The sequence below is a fragment of the Salmo salar genome, chromosome ssa15, assembly GCF_905237065.1.
Source record: "Salmo salar chromosome ssa15, Ssal_v3.1, whole genome shotgun sequence".
In the NCBI taxonomy this organism is placed as follows: Eukaryota; Metazoa; Chordata; class Actinopteri; order Salmoniformes; family Salmonidae; genus Salmo; species Salmo salar.
In genome coordinates this window covers 95,963,263-95,976,084 of record NC_059456.1, presented here as the reverse complement: position 1 = coordinate 95,976,084, position 12,822 = coordinate 95,963,263, and the positions used below count along the sequence as shown (strand labels likewise).

At 46.1% G+C, this 12,822-nt stretch overlaps 1 protein-coding gene across 5 annotated transcripts in view; it reads left to right on the top strand.

Moving 5' to 3' along the window:
- Positions 1 to 12,822, top strand: part of LOC106572712 (neural cell adhesion molecule L1) — a 122,375-nt gene that overhangs the window by 17,423 nt on the left and 92,130 nt on the right. The window contains exon 2 of one of the 5 annotated variants that reach the window (XM_014147137.2): positions 12,694 to 12,750. The exons of the other annotated variants lie outside the window; for them this stretch is intronic. The gene's annotated coding sequence lies outside the window, so the exon portion shown is untranslated. The remainder of the gene's footprint in view (positions 1 to 12,693; positions 12,751 to 12,822) is intronic. 5 annotated transcript variants of the gene reach the window in all.

The window sequence follows — 12,822 nt, the reverse complement described above, 5'->3', positions numbered from 1 at the left end:
TTTTAAATGTATTTGGCTGAGGTGTATGTAAACTTCCCACTTCAACTGTACAAGATACTCAAATGTTCCCTGTACCCATCATGAGGTTGCTACAACCTAGCCTATGAATGAAAGTTTACAACGTAGGTGCACACAGCTCGAGAGACAAATTTGAGGCCACAGACAGTGACACATGGACTGACAGTGACATTCAGTACTGCCTTGCACACACTTGCCTGCATCTAGCTGATATAGGGTGTAATTATTAGTCCAACAGTTGCAAACAAGAGTTTATAATGGACAGATTCAGTTATCTTTATCCCCGTTTTGTTCCGTTTGCTTTTGTTTAAGAAACGTTTTTCAACAGTATCAGCAGAATGAATACACCCCTGATCCCGTGTAAACACAGTTAACTTTCATTGCAGCCACGTTTTATTCCTTCTATGCGCTCTCCTCCTCTCACCTTGTCCTTTTGCTTGCGGACTTCAATGCACAACACATCAGCTGTATGTAACCAAGCTAAAAAAACTTTTCCAAGCCAAATCGCTACACACAGCCTACATCGTTGTCACCATATTAGCTAAAGTAATGTCATAGTCAGCATAGCTAATAGAACTAACGTGTTAGTAAACCCGCTACAATCATGCAGTAACGTTAGTGTACTGTCAGTAAGCAGTTACACCAGCGGGCCCCGGTGGCAATAAATGAGTAATACCGAAAGCTTACCTTGATTTGTAAGTGTTTTAGTGTTGTGTTGGATAGTCGTAGCCAGCTAGCTAACATAGCATCCCTCTGTTTGAGCAGCGTGTTTGAGTAGGCTAAACTAGCTAGCTGCATTTGCTAGCGAAGTAACTGAAAGTGAAGAAAAACACTCTCTCTTTCTCTCTTGCTTATCCTTCATTTTGGAAGAAATCATTTTCTTCAAAACTGTTAAACTATTGTCTTTTCTCTCTTTGAGTCAATTACTCACCACATTTTATACACTGCAGTGCTAGCTAGCTTTAGCTTATGCTTTCAGTACTAGATTAATTCTCTGATCCTTTGATTAGATGGACAACATGTCTTCCTCCGGAAGTTGTCATAACTTCTGTGTAAGTCTATGGAAGGGGGTGAGAACCATGAGCCTCCTAGGTTTTGTATTGAACTCAATGTACCCAGAGGAGGATGAAAGCTAGCTGTCCTCCTGCTACACCATGGCGCTACCCTACAGAGTGCTGTTGTGGCTACTGTAGACCTTTGCAAAATTGGAATCAATTGATTGGTGATGTGATTATATTCAGTATCGTTTTATCTATAAAGGCTAACTTTTTAAATGTTAAAAAAATAAATATTTTTATGAAATGGTCCTCCCCTGTACTACTACCATTACCACCACCACCGCTACTACTACTAATCCATTCCCCTCTTTTACTGGCTTTTATCTCTCCATCTCTTTCTACCTTTGTTTATGCACCAAGTGTGGTTTCACATTTTTTGGATTCATGCATAGTTGAGTAGCAAACCAAACCAAAACAAAGCCTGCCACTCCAGGCCTTAATCAGAATAATAGCTTCTTGAGATTATTATTGAACTTCCAAGAAACCCTCAGACATTAAGACCAATAAAATGAACCCAATTATACAATTGAACCAACCATAGGCTTATCACGTTTGAGGCGTGACTCAGATGCAGACAGAGTTGAAGAAACAAAAGTGTATTCCTAACAGGGGAAGGCAAATGACGGGTCAAGGCAAGCAGGGGTCAATAATCCAGAGAGGGTATAAAGGAACCAGAACGGCAGGAGGTCTCAGGGTCAGGGCAGGCAGGGGTCAAAACCAGGAAGGACTAGAAAACAGGAGCAAGAAAAACGGCAGGAGCAGGGAAACAAACGCTGGTAGGTTTGACGAACAAAGCGAACTGGCAACAGACAAACAGAGAACACAGGTATAAATACACATGGGATAAGGGGTAAGATGGGTGAAACCTGGAGGGGGGTGGAGACAATCACAAAGACAGGTGAAACAGATCAGAGTGTGACAGGCTACATCCCATATGGCATCTTGTTCCCTATTTAGTGCACTATATAGGGAATTGGGTGACATTTGGGACACACAATTTAAAGATGGGGTTCAAGATTCACACTTGTGGAAAATATGGAGATTGGATGGAATTCATTTTATTTGATCAAGAGGATTACCTTATTAAATCTCTGTCAGTGGCACCCCTTTCTCGTGTGTGTGTGTTTGTATGAGCATGCGTGTCTGTGTGCGTGCACATACGCGTGTGTGTGTTTGAGAGAGAGGAGTAGGAGGGGATTAATACCCCTTGAAAAACATAGGAAATATCCCTGTTTAACCATTAAACAGGAACCTAACATTATTATGACTACTAAATTTAAGTCATAAGAGAAGTGAATGCTGATTATGCCTTACGACTTCAAACAATCAAGTCATTTACAGAGCACAGTAGGTGTCAAAGAGAACGCTTTGTATTCGATTAAAGCTGGAAAATGCATGAATCCTGGATTTAATCTACTTAATTCTATTATAATTGGAAAAGCCCGTAAACATATTAGAGTTCCTAGAATCTCATAAAAGGAAATGGTTTCAGAACGAAAAGAGAAAAACAAGAAACAGACTGAAGGATAAACGGAGAGAGAGAACACTACAGAGATAAGAGAGGAGATGAGAGAAGCGTACACGAGAGAAAGAGAGGAAAATAAGAGGGGAGAAGTTGAGATAAAATCTGTTTGCTGTGTGCCCTTCTCTGTCTTTCAGATAAATTCTGTCTGCTGTCTGCCCTTCTCTGTCTTTCAGATAAACTCTGTCTGCTCTCTGCCCTTCTCTGTCTTTCAGATAAATTCTGTCTGCTGTCTGCCCTTCTCTGTCTTTCAGATAAACTCTGTCTGCTCTCTGCCCTTCTCTGTCTTTCAGATAAACTCTGTCTGCTCTCTGCCCTTCTCTGTCTTTCAGAGACCTTCATCTCCCCTATCTCTTGTTCTCTCTCGCTCGCTCTCTTGCTCTGTCTCTCGCTCCCTCGCTCTCTATCTCTCTCTCGCTGTCTCTCTCGCTCCCTCTCTCTCTTGCTCTGTCTCGCTCCCTCTCTCTCTTGCTCTGTCTCTCTCGCTCTCTCTCTCAATTCAATTCAAGGGGCTTTATTGGCATGGGAAACATATGTTAACATTGCCAAAGCAAGTGAGGTAGATAATATACAAAAGTGAAATAAACAATAAAAATTAACAGTAAACATTACACTCACAGAAGTTTCAAAATAATAAAGACATTACAAATGTCATATTATATATATATTTATATATATATATATATATATATATATATATATATATATATATATATATACAGTGTTGTAACGACGTATCTCTCTCTTGCTCTGTCTCTCTCGCTCCCTCTCTCTCTCTTGCTCTGTCTCTCTCGCTCTCTCTCTCTCTTGCTCTGTCTCTCGCTCCCTCTCTCTCTCTCTTTCGCTCCCTCTCTCTCTCTTGCTCTGTCACTCTGACAAAATTATGTCTTTGTCTTCAAGTTGCTGTAAGAATTCCCCTCTTCCTCCCATCGAACACATGCTAGTCCTATCAAAGAGGCTTTATGGAAAACATAAACAACACAGGTTGTGATACACAGGTTGTGATACAGTCTGGATTCGATGCCTCTAGCACTGAGATGCAGTGTCTTAGACCACTGTGCCACTTGGGAGCATTTACACAACTCTTCAATCATCCGCTGTGTCTGACGCCAAGTGTACTATATGCATAATACTGTACACCCACATAATACACTGAGTACACCAAACATTAGGAACAGCCTCAAGTTGTCGGGACATGGACTCTACAAGGTGTCGGGACATGGTCTCTACAAGGTGTCGGGACATGGTCTCTACAAGGTGTCGGGACATGGTCTCTACAAGTTGTCGGAACAAGAACTCTACAAGGTGTCGGGACATGGGCTCTACAAGGTGTCGGGACATGGGCTCTACAAGGTGTCGGGACATGGCCTCTACAAGTTGTCGGGATATGGACTCTACAAGTTGTCGGGACATGGACTCTACAAGGTGTCGGGACATGGCCTCTACAAGGTGTCGGGACATGGCCTCTACAAAGTGTCGGGACATGAACTCTACAAGGTGTCGGGACATGAACTCTACAAGGTGTCGGGACATGGACTCTACAAGGTGTCGGGACATGGCCTCTACAAGGTGCCGGGACATGGCCTCTACAAGTTGTCGGGATATGGACTCTACAAGTTGTCGGGACATGGACTCTACAAGGTGTCGGGACATGGGCTCTACAAGGTGTCGGGACATGGCCTCTACAAGTTGTCGGGATATGGACTCTACAAGTTGTCGGGACATGGACTCTACAAGGTGTCGGGACATGGCCTCTACAAGGTGTCGGGACATGGCCTCTACAAAGTGTCGGGACATGAACTCTACAAGGTGTCGGGACATGAACTCTACAAGGTGTCGGGACATGGACTCTACAAGGTGTCGGGACATGGCCTCTACAAGGTGCCGGGACATGGCCTCTACAAGTTGTCGGGATATGGACTCTACAAGTTGTCGGGACATGGACTCTACAAGGTGTCGGGACATGGTCTCTACAAGTTGTCGGAACAAGAACTCTACAAGGTGTCGGGACATGGACTCTACAAGGTCTTAAGCGTTCCACAGGGATGCTGGCCCATGTTGGGATGTGTGTGCGTAGCATACAGTGAGGGGAAAAAAGTATTTGATCCCCTGCTGATTTTGTATGTTTGCCCACTGACAAAGAAATGATCAGTCTATAAGTTTAATGGTAGGTTTATTTGAACAGTGAGAGACAGAATAACAACAAAAAAATCCAGAAAAAAACACATGTCAAAAATGTTATAAAATGATTTGCATTTTAATGCGGGAAATAAGTATTTGACCCCTCTGCAAAACATGACTTAGTACTTGGTGGCTAAACCCTTGTTGGCAATCACAGAGGTCAGACGTTTCTTGTAGTTGGCCACCAGGTTTGCACACATCTCAGGAGGGATTTTGTCCCACTCCTCTTTGCAGATCTTCTCCAAGTCATTAAGGTTTCGAGGCTGACGTTTGGCAACTCAAACCTTCAGCACCCTCCACAGATTTTCTATGGGATTAAGGTCTGGAGACTGGCTAGGCCACTCCAGGACCTTAATGTGCTTCTTCTTGAGCCACTCCTTTGTTGCCTTGGCCGTGTGTTTTGGGTCATTGTCATGCTGGAATACCCATCCACGACCCATTTTCAATGCCCTGGCTGATGGAAGGAGGTTCTCACCCAAGATTTGACGGTACAAGGCCCCGTCCATCGTCCCTTTGATGCAGTGAAGTTGTCCTGTCCCCTTAGCAGAAAAACACCCCCAAAGCATAATGTTTCCACCTCCATATTTGACGGTGGGGATGATGTTCTTGGGGTCCAAACACGGCAAGTTGAGTTGATGCCAAAGAGCTCCATTGTGGTCTCATCTGACCACAACACTTTCACCCAGTTGTTCTCTGAATCATTCAGATGTTCATTGGAAAACTTCAGACGGGTATGTATATGTGCTTTCTTGAGCAGGGGGACCTTGCGGGCGCTGCAGGACTTCAGTCCTTCACGGCGTAGTGTGTTACCAATTGTTTTCTTGGTGACTATGGTCCCAGCTGCCTTGAGATCATTGACAAGATCCTCCCGTGTAGTTCTGGGCTGATTCCTCACCGTTCTCATGATCATTGCGACTCCACAAGGTGAGATCTTGCATGGAGCCCCAGGCCGAGGGAGATTGACAGTTCTTTTGTGTTTCTTCCATTTGCGAATAATCGCACCAACTGTTGTCACCTTCTCACCAAGCTGCTTGGCGATGGTCTTGTAGCCCATTCCAGCCTTGTGTAGGTCTACAATCTTGTCCCTGACATCCTTGGAGAGCTCTTTGGTCTTGGCCATGGTGGAGAGTTTGGAATCTGATTGATTGATTGCTTCTGTGGACAGGTGTCTTTTGTACAGGTAACAAGCTAAGATTAGGAGCACTCCCTTTAAGAGTGTGCAACTAATCTCAGCTCGTTACCTGTATAAAAGACACCTGGGAGCCAGACATTTTTGACATGCGTTTTTCTGGATTTTGTTGTTGTTATTCTGTCGCTCACTCTTCAAATAAACCCACCATTAAAATTATAGACTGATCATATCTTTGTCAGTGGGCAAACGTACAAAATCAGCAGGGGATCAAATACTTTTTTCCCTCACTGTAAGTGCGTATGTGCGTGTGCGTGTGCGTGTGCGTGTGTGTGTGTGTGTGTGTGTGTGGAGAGTCAGTGCAGGTGGTCAGTCCAGTTCAAGTGTTCAGCATTCTGATGGCTTGTAGATAGAAACTGAGCCTGTTGGTGTCAGACCTCATGCTCCAATACCGATGGTAAGGAAGAAAACAGCTCATGGCTGGGGTGTGTGGGGTCCTTGAGGATGCTGCGAGACTTCCTTAGGCACCGTTTCAAGTAGATGTCCTGGATGGGTAGGAACATGGCCCCAGTGATGATAGATTGTAAAAGTCTGAGCGTGGGAGTACTGGTCAGGTACCCCCTCTTGTCTCGGTGCTGAGGCTCAGACAAGTCAGGGGACTTGGCTGTCTATGGAGCTCACTGGGAGATTATGACAGTGTACTTTATGGAAGGTGACTACTTGGCATTAAATGATTGACACATTAAACGATTGACACAAATTATTCACTCACATGTTCAAAAGAAAAGTATATTCCTTTACCCAATATAATTATAAGTTTAAAGAATTGTACTGAACTCAAAAATCATAATATATTTGAATGTAGATTCAGGATAAGTTATGTATCTATTGAACCTACTCATGTTGCCTGACTCCACAGTCTAATATTCTATTGAACCTACTGTAGTCTCACTCCACTGTCTCTTGTTCTATTGAACCTACTGTAGCCTCACTCCACTGTCTCTTGTTCTATTGAACCTACTGTAGTCTCACGTTGCCTGAGTCCACTGTCTCTTGTTCTATTGAACCTACTGTAGTCTCACGTTGCCTGAGTCCACTGTCTCTTGTTCTATTGAACCTACTGTAGTCTCATGTTGCCTGAGTCCACTGTCTCTTGTTCTATTGAACCTACTGTAGTCTCATGTTGCCTGACTTAACAGTCTTGTATTCTATTGAACCTACTGTAGTCTCACGTAGCCTCACTCCTGTCTCTTGTTCTATTGAATCTACTGTAGTCTCACGTAGCCTCACTCCACTGTCTCTTGTTCTATTGAACCTACTGTAGTCTAACGTAGCCTCACTCCACTGTCTCTTGTTCTATTGAACCTACTGTAGTCTCACGTAGCCTCACTCCTGTCTCTTGTTCTATTGAACCTACTGTAGTCTCACATAGCCTCACTCCTGTCTATTGTTCTATTGAACCTACTGTAGCCTCACGTAGCCTGACTCCACTGTCTCTTGTTCTATTGAACCTACTGTAGTCTCATGTTGCCTGACTCCACTGTCTCTTGTTCTATTGAACCTACTGTAGTCTCACGTAGCCTCACTCCACTGTCTCTTGTTCTATTGAACCTACTGTAGCCTCACGTAGCCTCACTCCACTGTAGACTCACGTAGCCTCACTCCACTGTCTCTTGTTCTATTGAACCTACTGTAGCCTCACGTTGCCTGACTCCATTGTCTCTTGTTCTATTGAACCTACTGTAGTCTCACGTAGCCTCACTCCTGTCTCTTGTTCTATTGAACCTACTGTAGTCTCACGTAGCCTCACTCCACTGTCTTTTGTTCTATTGAATCTACTGTAGCCTCACGTAGCCTCACTCCACTGTCTCTTGTTCTATTGAACCTACTGTAGTCTCACATAGCCTCACTCCTGTCTCTTGTTCTATTGAACCTACTGTAGCCTCACTCCACTGTCTCTTGTTCTATTGAACCTACTGTAGTCTCACGTAGCCTCACTCCTGTCTCTTGTTCTATTGAATCTACTGTAGTCTCATGTAGCCTCACTCCACTGTCTTTTGTTCTATTGAATCTACTGTAGTCTCACGTAGCCTCACTCCACTGTCTCTTGTTCTATTGAACCTACTGTAGTCTCACATAGCCTCACTCCTGTCTCTTGTTCTATTGAACCTACTGTAGTCTCACGTAGCCTGACTCCACTGTCTCTTGTTCTATTGAACCTACTGTAGCCTCACTCCACTGTCTCTTGTTCTATTGAACCTACTGTCGTCTCATGTTGCCTGACTCCACTGTCTCTTGTTCTATTGAACCTACTGTAGTCTCACGTAGCCTGACTCCACTGTCTCTTGTTCTATTGAACCTACTGTAGCCTCACTCCACTGTCTCTTGTTCTATTGAATCTACTGTAGTCTCACGTAGCCTCACTCCACTGTCTCTTGTTCTATTGAACCTACTGTAGTCTCACATAGCCTGACTCCACTGTCTCTTGTTCTATTGAACCTACTGTAGTCCCACATAGCCTGACTCCTGTCTCTTGTTCTAGTGAACCTACTGTAGGAACAACTGGATATGGAAATAGCCTGTTTTCTCATCTAACACAGTGAATGAGTGCACTATAACCTCCAGTACTGTGACTGGAATAGGTACTGTAGGTATAGGTACTGTACCTATAGGGAATAGAGTGCCCTTTGGGAAGCAGCCTATGTCTCTGTATCGTGTGACTACAGTGAAGAGGCACTCTGCTGCTGTCTGGGTCTCAGCCATGATATATTCATTAGGCCTGGATTAGGTGGTGTGGTACAGAGGCGGACCATGGTACTGTAACTGGGGAGGACGCGCTCATAGTAACGGCTGGAATGGAATCAATTGAATGGTATCGAACAAATCAAACACATGGTTTTCATGTGTTTAATACCATTCCATTTACTCCATTCCAGGCATTATTATGAGCCGTCCTTCCCTCAGCAGCCTCCTGTGGTGTGGTAGGGGATCAGTTATGTGGTGTGGTAGGGGATCAGTTATGTGGTGTGGTAGGGAATCAGTTATGTGGTGTGGTAGGGGATCAGTTATGTGGTGTGGTAGGGGATCAGTTATGTGGTGTGGTAGGGGATCAGTTATGTGGTGTGGTAGGGGATCAGTTATGTGGTGTGGTAGGGGATCAGTTATGTGGTGTGGTAGGGGATCAGTTATGTGGTGTGGAGGGGATCAGTTATGTGGTGTGGTAGGGGATCAGTTATGTGGTGTGGTAGGGGATCAGTTATGTGGTGTGGAGGGGATCAGTTATGTGGTGTGGAGGGGATCAGTTATGTGGTGTGGAGGGGATCAGTTATGTGGTGTGGAGGGGATCAGTTATGTGGTGTGGTAGGGGATCAGTTATGTGGTGTGGAGGGGATCAGTTATGTGGTGTGGAGGGGATCAGTTATGTGGTGTGGTAGGGGATCAGTTATGTGGTGTGGTAGGGGATCAGTTATGTGGTGTGGAGGGGATCAGTTATGTGGTGTTGTAGGGGATCAGTTATGTGGTGTGGTAGGGGATCAGTTATGTGGTGTGGTAGGGGATCAGTTATGTGGTGTGGTAGGGGATCAGTTATGTGGTGTGGTAGGGGATCAGTTATGTGGTGTGGTAGGGGATCAGTTATGTGGTGTGGTAGGGGATCAGTTATGTGGTGTGGTAGGGGATCAGTTATGTGGTGTGGTAGGGGATCAGTTATGTGGTGTGGTAGGGGATCAGTTATGTGGTGTGGTAGGGGATCAGTTATGTGGTGTGGAGGGGATCAGTTATGTGGTGTTGTAGGGGATCAGTTATGTGGTGTTGTAGGGGATCAGTTATGTGGTGTGGTAGGGGATCAGTTATGTGGTGTGGTAGGGGATCAGTTATGTGGTGTGGAGGGGATCAGTTATGTGGTGTTGTAGGGGATCAGTTATGTGGTGTGGAGGGGATCAGTTATGTGGTGTTGTAGGGGATCAGTTATGTGGTGTGGTAGGGAATCAGTTATGTGGTGTGGTAGGGGATCAGTTATGTGGTGTGGTAGGGGATCAGTTATGTGGTGTGGTAGGGGATCAGTTATGTGGTGTGGTAGGGGATCAGTTATGTGGTGTGGTAGGGGATCAGTTATGTGGTGTGGTAGGGGATCAGTTATGTGGTGTGGTAGGGGATCAGTTATGTGGTGTGGTAGGGGATCAGTTATATGGTGTTGTAGGGGATCAGTTATGTGGTGTGGTAGGGGATCAGTTATGTGGTGTTGTAGGGGATCAGTTATGTGGTGTTGTAGGGGATCAGGTATGTGGTGTGGTAGGGGATCAGTTATGTGGTGTGTGTAATCCCTATACACAGGGCTGGTTTAATCCCTATATACGGAGCTGATTTAATCCCTATACACCGGGCTGATTTAATCCCTATACACCGGGCTGATTTAATCCCTATACACGGGGCTGATTTAATCCCTATACACGGGGCTGATTTAATCCCTATACACGGGGTTGATTTAATCCCTATACATGGGGCTGATTTAATCCCTATACACGGGGCTGATTTAATCCCTATACACGGGGCTGATTTAACCCCTATACACGGGGCTGATTTAACCCCTATACACCGGGCTAATTGAATCCCTATACACCGGGCTAATTGAATCCCTATACACCGGGCTAATTGAATCCCTATACACCGGGCTAATTGAATCCCAATACACCGGGCTAATTGAATCCCTATACACCGGGCTAATTGAATCCCTATACACCGGGCTAATTGAATCCCTATACACCGGGCTAAGTGAATCCCAATACACCGGGCTAATTGAATCCCAATACACTGGGCTAATTGAATCCCTATACACTGGGCTAATTTAATCTCTATACACTGGGCTAATTTAATACCTATTCACCAGGCAAATGTGATCCTTATTCAACGGGCTAATTTAATCTGTATTCACTGGGCTAATTCAATCCCTATTCACTGAGCTAATTTAATCTGTATTCACTGGGCTAATTCAATCCCTATTCACTGAGCTAATTTAATCTGTATTCACTGGGCTAATTCAATCCCTATATACCGGGCTAATTTAATCCCTATTCACTGGGTTAATTTAATACCTGTACACTGTGCTAACTTAATCCATATTCATTGGGCTAATTTAATCCCTATACACTGGGCTAATTGAATCCCTGTACACCAGGATCATTTAAACCGTATACACCGGGCTAATTTAATACCTATACACCAGGATAATTTAATCCCTTCCGCCACCCAGAGAGGGGGGTGAGGGGGGAGACAGAGGGGGGTGAGGGAGGAGACGGATGAAGGGCGGGCAGGGGAAGAGAGAGAGAGAACATCACCGATTGTAGCGTAGCATTTTGAGCAGTGTGCATTAGGTCTATAACATGCCAGGCAAGTGGGAACGTTGTCATTTCAGAGGAGATGACATTGGAGGAAGGTAGGGAAGAGGAGAGGAGAGGAAGCCAATGAGACTAGAATTTGAGAGCAGATGGAAGATATGGAGAGAGGGGGGATGGAGAGAAGGGGGATGGGGAGAGGGAGGATGGAGAGATGGAGGATGGAGAGATGGAGGTTGGAGAGAGGGAGGATGGAGAGAGGGTGAATAAGAGGGGACAGACAAAGCCATCAGAGGAGGCGAAAATAGACAGAGGCCCCGGCCAACACTAACAAGCCTAATGATAGATAGGATAGAAGAAGAGAGAGCACAAAGCAGGTGGGTGGTAGAGAGAGAAAGAGACTGGCCGGACACAGCTCCTAACGCTGCCCGGACACAGCTCCTAACACTGCCCGGACACAGCTCCTAAAGCTGGCCAGACACAGCACGCTGCCCGGACACAGCTCCTAACGCTGGCCGGACACAGCTCCTAATGCTGGCCAGACACAGCTTCTAACGCTGGCCAGACACAGCTCCTAACGCTGCCCGGACACAGCTCCTAATGCTGCCCGGACACAGCTCCTAACGCTGGCCGGACACAGCTCCTAACGCTGCCCGGACACAGCTCCTAACCCTGGCCGGACACAGCTCCTAACGCTGGCCGGACACAGCTCCTAACGCTGGCCGGACACAGCTCCTAACGCTGCCCGGACACAGCTCCTAACCCTGGCCGGACACAGCTCCTGTTAGGAGCTGGCCAGACACAGCTCCTAACGCTGGCCAGACACAGCTCCTAACGCTGCCCGGACACAGCTCCTAATGCTGCCCGGACACAGCTCCTAACGCTGGCCGGACACAGCTCCTAACGCTGCCCGGACACAGCTCCTAACGCTGCCCGGACACAGCTCCTAACCCTGGCCGGACACAGCTCCTAACCCTGGCCGGACACAGCTCCTAACCCTGGCCGGACACAGCTCCTAACGCTGGCCGGACACAGCTCCTAACGCTGGCCGGACACAGCTCCTAACGCTGGCCGGACACAGCTCCTAACGCTGGCCGGACACAGCTCCTAACGCTGGCCGGACACAGCTCCTAACGCTGGCCCGGACACAGCTCCTAACGCTGCCCGGACACAGCTCCTAACCCTGGCCAGACACAGCTCCTAACCCTGGCTGGACACAGCTCTTAACACCGCAACATGACTTTTATGGAGTGATGATGATGATGTCTGAAGTTTATCTTAGTTGTTCTTTGTTTCCCTTCTCATAATTTCACCAGGGTGAGTGGGGAAAGCAAAAGAAGATTCTCTCTCTTTAAAAAAAGAAAATCATTAATTCTCTCTTCCCCCCCCCCCCTCTGTCTCCTTTTCTGTCTGTCTGACATGGACATTACTATGGCTGGCTCTCTGATGGACTAGACTAGACTCCCAGCCTGTGGGATGCAGCTCCAGACCCGGCGGCAGAACTTGATTTCCGTAGGTGGGCCCGTTTTTTTCACAGGACCTCCTATGTGTGCTCTCGTGTAAAGACCATAGGCAGCTCATGAG